Here is a 17,581-nt window from a genome sequence, read left to right on the forward strand (position 1 = left end):
GACGCCGGCAATTGTGATACACTTGAACGGATCAACCCCCTTTGCTGTCCAGTATCTCACTCCTGAAAGCCAAGCACCCCATTCTCAGAATGCGAACGTCATTTTCACAATATTCTCTTTTTTGAAGTCAAAGACCTTTCCCATGAGTGTATTGTACCACTCAAAAAATTCATCTCTTTCTTTAGCTATCATGGTAGCTACCCCGTAGAACACGGGCTGTGGATAAGGTCCTACATACTTCTGGTATTCCAGAAATGCGGAAAATACCCCTTTTTTCCGTTGTGAAACCCATGGCTTTTGGAATAGCGCTCAGTCTCATAGGGAGAAAAGAGAGACTATCGATGTATCTCTGTTCATATTCAACATCTTCAAAACACAAGATTTTACCACCTTGTGCTGTGATGCTAGGTGCTGTTTCTTCTTTTACCAAATGATTCAGCAAAAGATATGAATCATACCCTCTGGCATTGTGCGCTATGAAAGTGTAGCCTTTTGTATTTTTTCCTGCGAAACCTCTTAAAGAATGCGGCAATGCATGCGTCTCCGTCGGCCGTCCACACTTTACCACTGAAATCAATGCAGCATATGTAATTTGCTATGTGGTAACCCATCTGTTGATTGGCCTCAAAAACATAAAAGATGAACCTTTCATCTGAAGGTTCTCTTTTTAAAGGTTCCATAAAACATTCCTGCTCAATTTCTGATTTCACTTTGGCACCGCAGTCTTTACATAGACTTGTACGACACTGATGCTTTGTGGATCCTTTACCCTGATCCTGCACCATGTTGCATTCAGGACAGTGGAATCTAGTTTTGCACAAAGAATGTTCTACATCCGTCCCGATAGCTGCTTTATGTTTATCATAACAATATTGCGATCTTTCAAGTCTTTCAAGGCTGATTAGGGCAGTCACGGTTGAGACATACGTTGCAACAGAAATCGCATTTGTGATGTTTCGCATCGTTAAAGCCTGCGTGACAGTAAGGACAGATGTAGGACGTACCTAGTAAACCTTTAAGATTTTTCACTCCATAATAATGATTTTCTTGCAAGAACAAGTAAATGGTTTTGTCATGGGGCATCTTGGTGTTTTGAAAAACAGAGTAACCGGTTTTGTTAGCGGTTCGGTACAACACTACAATTTTGCAGTTCAATCGTTGCTCAAAACACACTACGTCAGCAAAGCTAACCATATTGTTTACAGATAGCCCTACATCATGTTGCAGTTGTCTTGCAATTTGTTCTACTTGAAAAATGTTTTTATCAGGATTCAATAATTGGGAAATGCATAAGGCAAAGCATAGGTTGTCTTTATTGTGAAACACGTACAAATGTTTCATCTTTTTCTGAACAAATTCAGACTTGAAGATGTGTGATAGCTTTTGCCGCCCTCCCCCTTGCGGGTCATGAGCAATTCGAATCACTAGTTGCAAAGTTTCTTCCGAAAGTATTTCAATTTAACTCTGTATGGCATTTTCGAGCAACAACAGAAAAGAATTCAATTCGATTATCCCACTGTCTACCTGAATACGCGATGAAAAATTGAGTGAATCACTTTGAATTTTAACATGTACAACATCACTCGGGCCTACTTCATCATTAGCCACATCCAACATTTGGTTTAAAATCTCAAGAACATAATTGTAAAAATCAGCAAAACTATCAGCATTACCTAGTGAGGAAAAGGAAAACCCGCCTTCTAATTTCTGTGGTGTTGAACCTGTCGAGACGATATGATGATATTTCGATCTATACCATTTTCCATTTGCTCATTTCCATCGTTAGGTAAAGGAGGAGAAAAGCCATTCGGTTCATCCTCTCTTTCAGTGTTAGGTAAAGGAGGAGAAAAGTCATTCAGTTCATCCTCTCTTTCAGTGTTAGGTGATGGGGGATTACTGATTTCATTATCAGCCGTAAAAGAGTTATGTTAATCATCATAAACAGGACTGGTTGATGTGTTCTGACTTAAATTTACCAGATTATCGTTTAATCTTAAAAGACTTTGGTCTAGTTCAAAGAAAAAATCCTGAGATGGCATATTTTCTAGGATACTGTGAGGCGGCAGTACAGACTCTATATTAGAGTTGCGTTCATGTGGTACTGACAAACTTTCATTAAGTTGGTTCACTGCATCTATTAGAAAAGGGTTCAACTGAATAGACGGTCCTTGTTCTTACAGATTGTTTTGTAACCTTGACAGACTTTGGTTTAGTTGATAGAAAGCATCATGCAGAATTTCTGGTGTTATTTGTAAGGTATTATTAGGAGATGCTACAGATTCAAAGACTGAGCCGCACTCATGAGTTAATGACAAATTTTCATTAAGTTGATTCACTGCATCTAATAAAAACAGATTCACAGTGTTCACGTGTTGTGTTCGATTAGAGTATTTTGTAATCTTGACAAATTATGATCCAGTACAGACACTATCTGATTTGGGGTGCTTGAAAAAGGAATGATGTTAGGCTTCTTAGCATCATCTTTAAAAAGATCACTGCCAGCGTAGAAGTTTGCAGCCTCATCTTAATCTATCTCGCATCCTAAGAATTGAATAAATATAAATAAACTAAAGAAATAATAACAGTGACCATAATTATCTTGAATTAAAGACGCTTATGTGGAGAAGTTGGGTGATAAAGCTCATAGGAATCCTGACTGAAATCTAAAGAGGAACAAACATACAATTAGGATTTTGTAGATAGACATAGAAAAATATAAAAATCATTTAATTTTACTTACTCAAAGGACATAGTCTTGGTTCAGCGTAGAAATTTGCAGCCTCGTCTTGATCTATCTTGTGTACTAATAAATGAATAAATATAAATAAACTAAAGAAAATAATAACAACAATGACCATAATTATCTTGAATTAAAGACGCTTACATGGAGAAGTTGGTTGATAAAGCTCATAGGAATCCTGACTGAAATCTAAAGAGGAACAAACATACAATTAGGACTTTGCAGATATACGTAGAAAAGTATAAAAATCATTTAATGATGGGGGTGGAGGGGTTTTGGGATGGAAGGGTGAAGGGAGTGAATATACTGTTCTTCATTCATCTTTTGAAAGTATTTCCATTTAAAAACAAGTTGACAGTCTTTTTCTTTGGTTTCATTCTCAAACACGAATCATCTGAGAATGTAAATCACATTAACACACAAATCAAAAAACCCGTCGCTCCTTTTTGGACAGAGACTGAAAGTACACAAAGATTTGCCTGAAGGTTTCCAATGTTAAATTGTATACCTCATCATAAGAGGGCTCACACTCTGTACATCTGTAGATCACATAAGCATTAAGCACAGCACAGTGTCTCTTGAAAACGCTCCATTCGTTCCGATGCAGGGTAAATTGAGCAGACGCATCCGTGAAACTCGCTGTCAGACTGCTGAAGAGGGTAACGCTGTGATTTTGTTCATTAAAAACAAATCTAAAGTAGCTCCCGTTCGATAGTCGCCACGTGTGAAATTTGTCCGACTCATTGAGTCGCAAAGTCGATCTAGACAAAGCTGTCACCGGCTTTTTAGGGGCATCCGGGGCGATGGCCATGGCTTCTTAGCTTCTTAGCTGCTTAGCCGCTTAGCTCTTGAAACACTAACTCTTAAATACTCTTGCTCAAAGCATCATGGACAGAAGAGAGGAGTTTGATCTTACGTATAGTTATAAAAACAAATGTCTGATTGGTCGGCATCTTTTAAAATTTAGCGGGGAAAATCAATGTTAGCGTCATAGTATGTCAAAATGGCTGAAAATAATACGGGTGAATTATCTGTCCAAAGGCAGATGGCTAAGGCTGGTGTTACAGGAGTGTGTGTGTGTGTGTGTGTGTGTGTGTTGGTGGGGGGGGGGTCCTGTTCAGGCCTCTGGGGGGCAAGGATATTATTAGTAGGGGTGGGAATCTCTAGGCATCTCACAATTCGATTACGATTCAGAGGGCTGCGATGCGATTATAAAACGATTATCGATGCATCTTTTTTTTCTATACATCATTTCTATTTTTTAACTGAGGACTTTGTAGTTTTAAAGCAAAGTATTTGTAATGATCCATAATGACTTTACTTCCAATATCTTTTATTAATAAGTCAAATGGAAGTGATGAGGCGAGTGAACTAGAAGGCTTTCATTCACTGCATTTGGAGCACATGAGACCCTGCTGCCACTCATCTGCGATAAAATGCACAGTTATGGTGAAATAAGATACAGTGGTAATGGATGTCCATGCAGCATATGTTACAGCTATTCTTCCCGTTTTTAGTGACTTTATAACTTTGGTTTTGGTCTCGTTGTAGAGAAAGGGGTGGGGGGGATCGAGATGGGACATGTGCAGCATTGCGCCAAAGCCCTGTTTCGCAACGACTAAGAATTGCCGTGCAGACTGCAGGTCACATAGCAACGAAGCGTTATTTGCATTTATAAGCAGCGCAGTTGGTTTCCTGGTACGCTAAATCTGCAACGAGAGACTGCCAAAGTCGCAAAGCTGAAGTCGCTTCTCTTCCGAATTTTTTCGTTCCACCTTAAATGGCGCCTCAGTCAGAATTTAAGGTGGAACGGGTAAATTCGAACATGAAGCTGGAGAATAAGAAGCGACTTCAGCCTCGTAAGACAGTCGAATGTTGAGAGACATTTTACAAGAAACTGCTCTAGTTTTGAGGAAAAGTTTTCTGGCGGAAATGGGAGGAAAGCGGCTGTAGGCGAAGCTTAAAGCAGGGTAGAGTAAATCAGCGTTTTTGTTTATACTGTTTAGCCTATACTAGGACATTAACACATACTGAGACATACTGGACATTAAAAGTTGCGGCTCCCAAGCTGGTTTGATTTTTGTTGAAAGGACAAAATGGCTCTTCTGAACATTTGTGTTGTGACTCCTGATCAAACCTGGCTTTAATGCAGAGGGAGCCGGTCGGATTTCTCACTCATCCAGTAGTGTTTTTTGTTGTGTGCCATCACAGAATGTCCAGGTGCTGCACTTCTGCACTTCCAAAATCCGCCTTTAGCGTTCCGTCAACATTACGTTATAAATTAAATATTTCGAAAATCGATTTTTGACATTTGTGAATCGATTCAGAATCGTTCATGTCCGCATTGCGATGCATCTAAGAATCGATTTTTCCTGCATCCCTAATAAATAGTATACTCTCAGTTGGCAAAGGTGTAAAGCATGCTGCCACTGGACTGGAGCAGTGGAACTGTATTCTGTACAGTGATGAATCACGATTGTCTGTCTGACGGACGAGTCTGGGTTTGGCAAAAGCCAGGAGAACTTTAACTGCCTGACTGCATTGTGCCAACTGTAAAGTTTGGTGGGGGAGGGATGATGCTATGGGGCTGTTTTTCAGGAGTTGGCCTAAATCCTTAGTTCCAGTGAAGGGAAATCTTAATGCTTCAGCAGGCCAAGATATTTTGGACAATTCTATGCTTCCAACTTTGTGGGAACAGTTTGGGGAAGACCCTTTTCTGTTCCAGCATGACTGAGCCCCAGTGTACAAAGCAATGTCCATAAAAACATGGCTGGGTGATTTTGGTGAGGAACAACTTGACTGGTCCTCACAGAGCCCTGACCTCAACCCCATTCAACACCTTTGGGATGAACTAGAACAGAGATTTTAAGCCAGGCCCTCTTCTCCAACATCAGTGTCTGGCATCACAAATGCTCTCCTGGATGAATTGGCAAACATTCCCACAAACACACTCCAACATCTTGTAGAAAGCTTCCCAGAAGAGTGGAAGCTGTTATAGCTGTAAAGAGAGACCAACTCCATATTAATGCCTATGGATTTAGAAAGGAATGTCATAAAAGCTCCTGTAGGTGCAATGTGTAGTCTCATATATGTGATCTCATATGAGACAAAAGTCAAAAAGGATGAGGCAAGGAAAGGGGAGGTGACTTATCAGAGGAAATAAGGTGAAGGGAGACATCCTGACATAAACTGCCCAAATATATGCTATTATAAAGATGGATTTTGTCATTGACATCTCTGTGACACTTCCACTTCACCATGTCACATCAAGGAGGAGGTCTCTAGACAGTTTACACAGAGATCAAACAATCATCATTAGTTCATTGATGGTCAGTCAGTTATACACAGACGTGTTTCAGGAATAGCAACTATTATTAATATAGTTTGATTAGTCAGAATGAGAAACATCCCAGTGATCCTCCTCTTCTCTTTCACAGCTGGTGAGTCTTTAACTTCTATGCTTCTTATTTTACTACTTACTACACCCATCAATTCACTGTATTTTCTCCTATCTCTATATCTCTTTCTCTCTCATTCTTTTTGAAAGAGGTTCCCTTACATTGTTTGTATCAAAAGTTCTGTAACTTTTTTATGAGAATGCTGTGTTGAAAATTGACACGATAACTTTTATAAGGAACTTGTGGCTGTAGTTCTAGCCCAAGATGGGAAATAGCAAGTTAAATTTGTTCGTGTTACTGTGCTAGTTATGGTACTTTTTGTAGTTTAATCAAATCAAATTACTTTTACCTTGAGTTCATTTCTAAAAAACAGCTATTGTTATAAGATAAAAAAAGAAGATCCAGTAACCGTTCAGAAACGTAACAGGGGACATTTAAAGGTGGGACAATGTCCTGTAGAGTGTGTGTTTCAAAAGAGTCAACACCTTATTTTAAAAATATTATATCAATACTTTTCTGTAAATTTGTTACTTACAATGATCTTTTACTACACTGTATCTCATGGAAAATTTAAAGGAAACATCATAACATTAGTTTAAACATCATAACATAAACAGACATTAGTAAGCTTTTGCCTATGATGACTTGGCCGAGGTACCCCGTCTTTGCACATTGCAGCTGTCTGATTTTATCTCAGTATGTCATCTTCTTTGTGTCCGTCTGCTGTGCCTTACCCTAGGATGATTAATGTAAGGCTTAGATTTTATGTTTGCTGTGCTGTTTTTTTCTCTTTGTACATTCAAGCTGTCTGATGAACTCTGATATGGCATATTCATTGGGCAAATGAGCAGATGCATACTTTATACTGAAGGTTGTTGCAGCATTGGTTGACTCTATTGTTCTGGCAGAACTTTTGCTAAAGCTTCCATCTACATAAGCCTTTCATGACAACTGAAATAAACCTACATAAACATTTATGAAGGCTTATCCCAATAACCAGTAGTTTCAACTTCAATGTCAAGTTAACATAGCATCTGTGTAAAGTGACATGTTTTTGTTACCATTAGGTTGTCATAACACTTTCTGGGGCGAAGTGACACAGCAAACTGTGAGAGCTGACTGTAGTTCAGTGTATTTTTGGTATGTCAAACACGTAATGGTGATTATTCAATTCAATTCAACATTACAATATTATATTACATGTTATAGTATAACAAAAAATGTTCAGGCTACTTCACTGGGGAATTAAGACATGAGGACATGAGTGCACATGTGCTAACAGGAGAACAGACAATATACAAACCCTTCCGGAAAAGTTGGGAAATTTTTAAAGTGTAGCAAAAAACAAGTATCTCTGACTTGTTAATTCTCTTGAACCTTTGTTGAATTAACAATAGTAATAACAATAGAAATGACTTTTAATGTTTTGGCTGACAAACTTGATTGTATTTTATATTATATAGTTTTTTGGATTTTTATCCAATTTTCTCCACAATTTAGTCGTTTCCAATTCCACCCGCTAGTTAGGACTCCCCCAATTAACAATGTAAAGAGCAACATGCATTTTCAAATAATGTCAAAACTGAAAAGTGACAAAAATGGAGATACAAGGTTTTGTTCTGACAGCAGTGATATATACCGATCAGGCATAACATTATGAACAAACTTCCCATCTAATAATATGTGTATATATGTATGTATGTATTTATATATAGTTTTTAAAAGATATTAAGTTTATGTGTAGCATTAAAATGGATGTAGCATTTATTAATTTATTAATATTAATCAATCACTTCACAGGTCGGCAGAACATCATTCCTGTGTGCGTGTCTGCTTTACTGTTGACCTTGAGTTCTGTCTCTGGCACTTTACTATAAATGGGGGAAATCTTGCTGTACAGTAAGAGGTAATGGTTCACACACCACACACACACACACACACACACACACACACACACACACACACACACACACGCACACCCAAAGAAACTGCTAGTTGTAAATTTGCTCTTTCTTCTTCTCTCCAGCTTGTTTCTCTACCAGTTCTCACAAGTCAAGCAGAAGTGAGGTGAGTTGAACTGAAAACTGGAATTTATGTCTTTCAAAACTGATAGCAAAAACACAGTGTATAACTGATTTGTCCCTTATGTTTTTAGGTTAACACAGTCCATGAAGAGGCCTAACCTAGACACCAAAAATTGGGTGGAATCTGTCCTTTCTACAAGAACATGGAGCCCAGCATCATCCAAACAAATCCAGTCCACCAGACGCTGCACACCACCATCCAATCAGATCTCTTATAGGACAATCTAGTCAACCAAACAGGCCAATCAGATCGAGTCACATCCAAAACAAATCAGAGATATTTCAAATGAACAATCTGCAAATTTTCCATCTAATAATCAAAATACGTTCATGTTGAACTAAAAAAATTTAATTGTTTAATTGCGTGTATGTTGAGTAGACCCTTTGTAATTGTGTAAAACATTAAGGATGTCTTTAATTTCTGAACTCAAAGTCTTCTTAATGATGAGGATGAAAATAAAATAGAGTACTGTCTTCAGTGCAATCTTGTGTGCAACAATTCAAGAATAACATTTCTTAATGTAAAATAGCAAAGAACTTTTGCTTTTCATCATCTATGGTACATCATATCATTAAAGGATTCAGAGAATCTGGAGAAATCTCTGTTTGCAAGGGACAAGGCCAAAAACCAGTATTTGCCTGTCATGATCTTTGGGCCCTCAGGCAGCACTGCATTAAAACAGATGATTCTGTAGTGGAAATCACTGCGTGGGCTCAGGAATACTTCTGTAAACCACGGTCTGTGAAAACAGTTTGTCACTGCATCCACAAATGCAAGTTAAAACTCTAAAACACAAAGAAGAAACCATACATAAACAGGATCCAGGAATGCTGCCACCTTCTTTGAGCCCAAACTCATTTAAAATGGAGTGAGACAAAGTGGAAAAGTGTCCTGTGGTCCGACGAATCAACATTTGAAATTCTTTTTGGAAATCATGGGCATTGAGTCCTCCGGGCTTAAGACCACTCAGCTTGTTATCAGTGCACAGTTCAGAAGCCTGTATTCATGATGGTAGAGGGGTGCATTAGTGCACATGGCATGAGTGTCATACACATCTGTGAAGGTACCATGAATGATATATACCTGTTTTGGCAACATATGCTGCCATCCAGATGACATCTTTTTCAGGGAAGGCCTTGCTTATTTCAGCTAGACAATGTCAAACCACATTCAGCATGTATAACAACAGCATTGCTCCCTATTAAAAGAGTCCAGGTGCTAAACTGGCCTGCCTGCCATCCAAACCTGTCATCCACAGAAAATATTTGCTGCATTATGAAATGAAAAATGTGACAAAGGAGATTCTGAACTGTTGAGCATATATGACTTTCAAAACTACAGCAGTTGAACTTAATAAAAACAAATAAAAACAGAACTTGCTTGCTGACCTCATCAAATGATTACCTGTTTGGACCTGCTATTGTGGGAGAGACATTGTGTAACACACCAGGTGGTTCACTCTGTGTGAGCATTGAACTCACCACCTTTAGGACAGTAAACACAAGCACTAAGGGACACACCACCTGGTGGACATGTGAAGGTGGTCTCAAGTGCATAGCAACAGGGACTTGAGGGTGAGAAATTTGACTTGAGAAAATTGAACGGCTAATTACTTGGGAAAAACAACCAAACAGTCTCGAGATAAAAAAGACCTCAAAAGGAAATTAAATAAACAAAGAAAGACACTGGTCAGGGGGGAGGATGACAATTTTGATTTTGAGGAAATAATGCGCTATGCCACTCAACACCTGAGAGAATGGTGTAATGCCAACTGAAGGGTTTAAAAGGGGTACTCTCAAACCACTAAGAAATTCTCAAAATGACCAAAAAAATCCTTTTCACTCTTTCACTAAGAGTTTCCCAAATAAAAGCAAAGAACCTTTATTTACCAGAGGTACCCCAAGACAAAAACTGAAGGAACACTAGAGAGTAGAAGTTTCCTTTTTTTTAATTAATACTTACTCTCGAGGGTACCTTGAGAGAGGCAACACTCAAGACTTGATATTAGAGATTGTTTACCAATGGAAATGGCTGATTCAGAGCAACATGCATGTGGCATCAAGAACTCAGGACTGAGCAGAAAGCAGCATGTGAATTTTTTTGTTGGCATCCGTCTGTCTCGGGAGACAATGGAGATTGCGCCATGGGTATCAGTCTGTGGTTGAACTACAGCGCCGGCTGTGACTGTAGAGCCCGATCCTGGAGCGACAGATCCTGTTGCAGGTGCTGCAAGTGAAGTCGGTTACTGGTACTGCAGGTGCCGATTCTGCTCCTTTTCTCCTCCCACTGCTCTTCTCTCCCCTGCTCTGACATCTTAACAGCTGACTTGACGACAAGTTTCCAGGCGCTGCGGTCTGCTGCCACTGCTTCAATGCCTGATAAAGCGATGCCACCCGCTTTGAGGTCCTGCTTGCACGTATCTTTGTAGCGGAGTTTGGGCCTTCCTGTGGGTCTAGAGCCAGTGGCAAGCTCGCCAAACAAAATTTCTTTGGGTATTCTGCCGTCTTGCGTGCGGGTCACATGGCCGAGCCAACGCAAGCGTCGCTTTGTGAGCAGAGCAAACATGCTGGTGGTTCCTGCCCGCGCTAAGACCTCTTTGTTGGGAATGTGGTCCTGCCAGGAGATGCCTAGGATTCTTCTGAGGCAGCGGAGGTGAAATGTATTGAGTCTGCGCTCTTGGCGGGAGTACAGAGTCCAGCACTCGCTACCATACAGCAGAGTGGTCAGCACTCAGGCTTGGTATACAGTAATCTTTGTCTTGATGGTTAGCATGGAGTTGTCCCACGCTCTCTTTGATAGGCGGGCCATGGCTGACGAGGCCTTGCCGATTCTGGAGTTCAGCTCAGTATCTAGGTTGAGACTGCTGGAAATGGTGGAGCCAAGGTAGGTGAAATCCTCCACCACGTCGAGAGTGCAGTCACCAATGGAGATGCAGGGTGCCGAGCTGACATCTTGACCTAGGACTTTGATCTTTTTGGTGCTGATCGCGAGACCGAACTCTTTGCAAGCGTCGGAGAAACAGTTGATGAGCTCTTGAAGGCCAGCCTCGGTATGCGCCGTCAAGGCGGCATCGTCGGCAAACAACATCTCACGAATGAGAACTTTCCGCACTTTTGTCTTTGCATGGAGGCGCGCGAGATTAAACAGGCTGCCGTTGCTTCTGGTATGAATGTAGACTCCCTCCATGTAGAAGAGGAAGAGCCTATGCATTTGGGTAGAATGCATCTCAGTGCCACCAAACGACGACAGCGTATAAATATCAGGCTATGCCTCTACTGTGGGAAGGTAATTTTCAACAGAACCGTGACCAAATCAAAACTTGTGCACTGATCTGGTGAGTCAGGACATTTCTCAGGCCACTCCTGGGCCATTCCCACTTCCTGTGACTCTTCATTACTTCAACAGATCTTTTTCCTTTACAGCCCTCCTTGATTCCAGAGCAGCAGAGAACTTCATAAACCAAGCCATTGTTGAACAGCTCAATATTCCTACCCAAGAACTCTATCCCTGACCACATTTATGCAATTGACAAAAGACCTATTGGACAGGGAACTGTCACACACATCACAAAGCCCGTCACCCTCAGTGTTGGACAACTTCACACATACACCATATCTCTTCATGTATTTCTTCATCATCATACCCATTAATTTTGAGTTTACCTTGTTTCACAAAACTCATGAACCAAGAAAGACAATACTAGCTAGTCCCATGTTCAGTAAGGAACATGGCCAAAAGATAATGACTGGTTAATGATAGAAGTGAGATGGGGGACCAAAGCAGACATGCAGGCTTTGACTAGTGGTGTGGGGATGGGGTCAAGGGAGCAGATCGTACTTTTATAATTAGTAATAGTAGATTTCACTAACAAGAGACTCAGTAACAGGGTTGAAAGCAGGGAAGCAGGGGGAGTCTAGAGGCTGGGTGTTCAAAGGAGAGCAAAAGGAAGTTTTAGGGGAGGAGACCATAAGTGAGTTGTTGATTTAGATATTTTATTTTCAAAGAAATGTAAGAATGAGTTACAGAGGAAGGTGCTATAATGCTTACTGGGGGTTTGAAAAGCTTAGAGATGGTTGAGAATCGATGACGGGAGTTAGAGTTTAGCCTGTTAAAAAGACTAGATTTAGCAGCACATAATGCATTTAAGTATCTTAGTTCATTATAAGAATTAGCGTGCAGCATAAATTTTGACATCAACACGTCAAGATGCGACCATGAGGACATCTCTGAGCCTCAAACATTTTAAAAATGGGTGCTGTGGTTGTTACACTGAGGTGATATTTCCTGGTTCAAATGATTCTTCGTTGTCAGGAGTGCTTAATATTAGTTTGACTTCATTTTGATTATGAGTTCTTAATGTTTGTTAGAACAAAAACATTCTTGTTACTGAGTTGACATTCAGTCTGAAGAGGAATCTGCTAGAAAATCTGATTGTGGTGCTATTCCAGAGTGTCAAGTAAAGGGGTTTGCTGTACAGTTTGACACGAAAATTGTTATCTGGAACTCAATTAAAGAAGTAACTAAATGATGGTTGAATGCTTTTCCTCTTTCCTCAGGCATCAGAAAGTTGACAGGTTTTGACCAATGTAGAATTTTAGGAATGTTTATGGTTGGTAGGTTTTTACCTGAGAACAAGTATTTTGAAAGCTTTATTAATATTATTATCATTAGTAGTAGTAGTAGTAGTAGTAGTGGTAGTAGTCTTAGTAGTATTGTCACTGAATAACTGTCACTATCTAGTATTTTAATTAGATATTTGAAAAAACAAATGACTTCAAACTCAATCATTGCATATTACTATAGTTTATACACTTAACAAAATACTGCTATTATTGTATTACTTAAATTGAGCCCTGGCTTCAAATTTTTCGGTAGAAAAATAGTGCTTGTTTTAACTTGTGCATTCACTAGCCATTGCATAAGATTCATCTACAGTAGACCAAAATATTTTTGTATTGATTTTTGTGAAATCAATGCTGGAGAGGGTGCTGCTTGTGCACGTTGGAGCCCTGACTCACTACCTCAGCTCTGCCACTGGTGACTGACATGAGCTTGACATTGGTGGCCTCCCAGCTGTGTGATGCACCTCTCTTGCTGTGAGTGAGCACGCCTGGTCATAGGTGGGATATTGATGGGTGTGATGAACTGTCTGCCATCCATGCTGCACTCGACCCACAGCCCACGGCCTGGCTATGAGAATTGCTCTTTAGTTACACCATCAGAAAAGGCACATGGTGAACAGCCAGATAGCAAGGAAGGTCACTTCTAACCATCCAGCTCTGCTTCATGGTGGACTTAACCTAATTAAGCTCACTCTCCGTTACAGAGTAGCAAAAATAACACATACTCTATCGCAAACTAGCAAACACTGACATTAAAAACACAAAACATTTTAAATCCCTTTGATGGAGGGAGGCGGGCAGCGTTATGAATTCTTCATATTTCAGTCACTGTTTAAATTCTTACCATTGTGTGTGGTCACTGCTTACACCTATGTGCCTATGCTGATAAGATGAGTCACACATTGACTAAAAGGGGGACTTTTATTTTCTTGTGTATCACTCATGATGCTGTGGCAGCCTATCCATCTCTATGGTCGCCTGTACAGCAGTTGGAGCTAATGTGAATTTATATTCTATATTTAAACTGCTCATTGAAAGGTAAAGATAATCTATTGAGGGTTCAGTTAAGGGAGTCAGGAAAAATGCTATCTATGTTTTTTGAGGGTTATTACAAATAACCCTTTACACAAGCTGGGCGGCGAGCTAGGCTACTGAGTGCAATGCTGTTTAACTGGCTAGTCACTGTTGTGGATATATAGACTTAATCAGTGCAAATGCATGTTTCTGAGTTATTCATGTTGGGAGCTTCACAGTTTAGATGTTTATCACAAAGTATAATTATGCTGATTACATCTGCATTGCAACAGCCTTTATGTTACTGCAGTTTATTAAGAGAATATATATAAATGTGGTGTTGATGTGCATGTACTTTTTCTTTGTGTTGTTTCAGAAACTGCTACCATTATCTATATATGTGCATATATGTGAATGTACAGTTGTGACCACATTATTATAGATGTTTTATATCAAGTTTCTTGGGAATAATGATTAAATGATAAATGATCTAGTGTCATAATGAAATAATGGTGTACATGTTTTTTCCTGGATCGGGGCCTTGCCAGGGCGGAAGGGCTTGCATGGTCTAGGGATCTTCAGAGCTAAGGGAGGTTGAGAGGTACCAACTAGATTTAGTCATGCTCACGTCCACCCACAGTGTTGGCTCTGGAACCTAACTACTTGATAGGGCTGTATCCCTCTCCTACTCAGGAGATGCACAGGGTGAGAGGTGCTAGGCCGGTGTGGGGATACTCACGAGTGCAGTTGGAGTTTGTCCTGGTGGATGAGAGGGTCACCTCAATGCAAATTAAAATTGCAGAGAGGAAAACTGACTGTTGTGTGTGCTTATGCACCAAACAACAGGTCGGAGTATTCAGCCTTCTTGGAGAGAGTGGGTGGGGTTCTGGAAATGGCCCCACCTACACACTGCATTGTATTACTGGGAGACTTCAATGCTCATGTTGGCAATGACTGGGAGACCTGGAGAGGTGTGATTGGGAATAACAGCCTCCCCGATCTAAACTCAAATGGAGAATTGTTGTTGGACTTCTGTGCTAGGCATGGATTGTCCATAACAAACCCCAAGGTCAAACACAAGGATGTTCATAAGTGTACATGGTACCAGATCTCCTTGGGTCAGAGGTCAATGATAGACTTTGTTGTCATTTCATCTGACTTGGGACCATGTCCTGGACACTCGGATGAAGAGAGGTGCTGAGCTGTCAACTGATCACCATCTGGTGGTGAGTTAGATCAGATGGCAGGGAAGACTGATGGTCAGATGCGGTAGGCATCAAGCCTAGTGAATAGTGAGGGTGTGCTGGGAATGACTGTCGGAGGCCCCTGTTCAGAATGATTTTAACTCCCACCTCCGGGAGAGCTTCTCTCATGTTCTGGAGGAGGTAGGGAACATGGAGTCTGAATGGACCCTGTTCAAATCCTCCATTGTGGAAGCTGCCAAGCATAGCTGTGGCCATAAGCTTGTTGGTACCTGTCAGGGCAGCAACCGAAAAACTCCCTGGTGGACACCAGTGGTGAGGGAGGCCGTCAAGCTGAAGAAAGAGGCCTTCAGGGACTGGATGGCCCGGAGGACTCCTGACTCAGCAGATAGGTACCAACAAGCAAAAAAGGTGGCAGTGGCAATGGTGGCAGAAGCAAAATACAGGGCTTGGGAGGAGGTTGTTGAGGCCATGGAAAAAGATTTTTCGGGCAGCCTCAAGGAGGTTCTCGACAACTGTCCGGCAACTCAGGAGAGGTCGGGGTGGCTTCGCCCAAGCTGTATTTGGCAGGGTGGAGAAAATCTGACTTCAAATGAGGATATTGTCGGTCGGTGGAAGGAGCATTTTGAGGATCTCCTTAATCCGAGAGACAAGCCTCCCTCGCGGGAGACAGGGCCAGAGGCTTCTGGCATGCCAGACTCCATTTCCCTGGTGAAGGTCTTTGAGGTAGTTGGAATGTTTAAGGTGCTGGATGTTGTGGGGCTGTTGTGGCTGACACGTGTCTGCACGATTGCATGGACCTCGGGAACAGTACCCTTGGACTGGCAGACCAGGGTGGTGGTCCATATTTTTAAGAAAGGGGACCAGAGGGTGTGTGCCAACTACCGGGGTATCACACTGCTCAGCCTCCCTGGGAAAGTCTATGCCAAGTTGCTGGAAAGGAGACTCCAACCGATAGTTGAACCTCAGATTAAGGAGGAACAATGCAGATTTCGTCCCGGCTGTGGAACAATGGACCAGCTTTTCACCATCTCATGGATTTTTTGAGGGGGTATGTGAGCTTGCCAACCCAGTCTACATGTGTTTTGTTAGACTTGGAGAAGGCTTATGACCATGTTCTCTGAGATATCTTGTGGGAGGTTCTCCAGGAGTATGGGGTGCTGGGGCTACTACTCCAGGCCATTCAGTCCCTGTACTCCCGGAGTGAGAGCTGTGTTCATATACTTGGCATTAAGTCAAGCTCTTTCACTGTTAGCATTGGGCTCTGCCAAGGTTGTGCCTTGTCTCCACTCCTGTTTGTGATATTCATGGACAGGATGTCAAGGCGTAGCCGAAGTCAGGAGGGGATTATGTGTGGAGGCTGGAGGGTGGCATCTTTGCTATTTGCACATGATGTTGTTCTTTTGGCTGGATTGCATGGTACCTCTAGCGCTTACTGGACCAGTTTGCAGCTGAGTTTGAAGCAGTTGTACCAGGCACGGCCTACTGGGACGAGACCCTGGGGTTGTCCTAGGACCTACTGGAGGGTTTATATCTCCAAGTTGGCCTGGGAGCGGCTGGGGGTCTCCGGGAATAAGATGTAAGAATTAGCAGGGGACAGGGTCATCTGGGATTCTCTGCTCTCCCAACTGCTACCGTGACCCTATCTGGATTAGGTGGTTAATGATGATGAATGATTGAATGTTTTTTCAACAAATTAGTTTTATATTTTTACAAGCAGTGATTCTAAACTTTTGAACGGTAGTATTTGCACACTCACAATACAGCTGTGTTAAAAAAAAATTATTGTATTTTTGACCTGTATTCTGAATCTTCAATCTTGAGCTGGAAAGATGGTCATGGATATGCCTCAAGGTAGAGGTCTGCACTGGACTGATGTTTTTTAGTCATGCTCCTGTCCACTCATGCAAGACTTTATCTTGCTCCAGCAGAAAATCTGCACCATTTGCCCACAACCAAAATGGTTTGTCCCGCTCCCACCTGTAGTTCTGGATAACAGTTTTTTTATCTGCGTTAGTCACCAGGGGCACAGGAAATGGAGGTAGTAAGGGTGTGGCAGCACCCCCAGAGTTCATTTAGGGTTGGTTACCTGTAACTAGTAAACATAATAATAAAGGATCTAGACTTGAAACTAAATTGAACATAGTAAAGCATGGGCTTGGCATTGTTTACCATAACAATGTTATTTCCTTTCATGTCGGGCATATATTGCTTTCAGCACCCCCAGCTTAAAACATCTTCTCCCTGTCCCTATTCATATACATTTTAGTATAAATTTGACAAGAAGAGCAGAAACAGTTTGTAGCATTTGGCTCAAATAATGCTGAAAAACATGTTCTGGCTACTGTGAAAGAATGTTTCTCCACAACGAGTGTCTCTGGAAACCACACAGGTATGCCATACAGATGGATCCAGAGGTGACATTTTCTTTGTGGCTTTGGAGATGGAGAGAAAACAACACCATCCACTCTGCCTAGAGATCATGTAATGCTTTCAAGTGATTTTCAGGGACATAATCAA

General features: G+C 41.2%; 1 long non-coding RNA gene across 1 annotated transcript in view; it reads left to right on the plus strand.

Moving 5' to 3' along the window:
• The window catches only part of LOC118804373, a 57,988-nt gene that overhangs the window by 39,492 nt on the left and 915 nt on the right, over positions 1–17,581 (plus strand). Inside the window, exon 2 of the long non-coding RNA XR_005006980.1 lies at positions 12,251–12,254. This is a non-coding gene — a long non-coding RNA (uncharacterized LOC118804373). The remainder of the gene's footprint in view (positions 1–12,250; positions 12,255–17,581) is intronic.

This window comes from Colossoma macropomum, unplaced genomic scaffold (genome assembly GCF_904425465.1).
Source record: "Colossoma macropomum unplaced genomic scaffold, Colossoma_macropomum, whole genome shotgun sequence".
Lineage (NCBI taxonomy): Eukaryota > Metazoa > Chordata > Actinopteri > Characiformes > Serrasalmidae > Colossoma > Colossoma macropomum.